Raw genomic sequence first — 1,258 nt, forward strand, 5'->3', positions numbered from 1 at the left:
GTGGTGGTGGTGGTGGTGGTGGTGGTAGTTATGGTGGTGGCGGTGGTGTTGGTGGTAATGATGACGACGATACTGGTGGTAACAGTGTTTGTGATTGTGTTCGTGCTTTTGAAAGGAACAAAATTGACAGGACGATTTTTTCCTAGGTTTCTGTCTACGGAATCGGTCAGATTTGGCATGAAGATATCTTGGTTGTGTCGTAGAGAGATGGCGCTTTGCTGAAAATGGTTTTGGGAGGATCGACCCTTTAGTACCATCCTGCGCAGGGACGTTAGCATTGTTCGAAGCGAAATGAGCACAAGCGACAAAACGGAGTCTTAAAGCACACCAAGATGAAACAAACACCTTGAGGTTCTCTCGTTAGGTACAAGGGTCCATTTATGATTGGTACGAGCTCTTCGTAAAGATAATCCAGTCGCCATCATCTCATCTTTTAGGCTTTTTGAGAATAAAACGTTTGATATATTACACTTGAATACATAACATTAATTATACATTATTATAAATTTACCTTTGAGTGCATAACGTTGGCTATGTATTATTATATTAAATTTACCTTTAAGCCGTCACTGTGATATCTCGCACTCTAAAAACTGGTATGAACACCATCCAGAGCCAGTCACTGAGAGAAAAAATGTTACTATCCTATGGGATTATGGGATACATAATACAGACAGGCAAATAAGTGATAACCGACCAGACATCATCATCAAAGACATAAGACAAAAAACATGCCTGTTAATTGATATGACAGTGTCTTCTAATAGAAACATCTCAGCTAAGGAATCTGAAAATCTGTCGAAATATAAGAACCTCGAGATTGAGATATCTAGGACGTGGCAATTAAAAACCAAACCATCCTTGTTTTTGTAGGTGACATAGGAATGATCAAGAATGGTAGTGACAATTTTTTGGGCCAGATCCCTGGGAAACTAACAACCTATGAGACTCAAAACCTTGTATTGACACCAACCGCCCACATTCTCAGTAAATTTTTAGCCGTCAAATATATATATGACTTAGGTCTCTCGTTGAGACCCGACCAGAAGATGAAATAAAATGCAATCAATAATAAGTGCAGTCGTGGCTGTGTGGTAAGAAGCTTGCTTCCCAACTACGTGGTTCTGGGTTCAGTCCCACTGCGTGGAACTTTGGGTAAGTGTCTTCTGCTATAGCCTCGGGCCGACCAAAACCTTGTGAATGGATTTGGTAGAGGGAAACTGAAAGAAGCTTGTCGTATATATATATATATATATAT

This window comes from Octopus bimaculoides, chromosome 24 (genome assembly GCF_001194135.2).
Source record: "Octopus bimaculoides isolate UCB-OBI-ISO-001 chromosome 24, ASM119413v2, whole genome shotgun sequence".
NCBI lineage: Eukaryota > Metazoa > Mollusca > Cephalopoda > Octopoda > Octopodidae > Octopus > Octopus bimaculoides.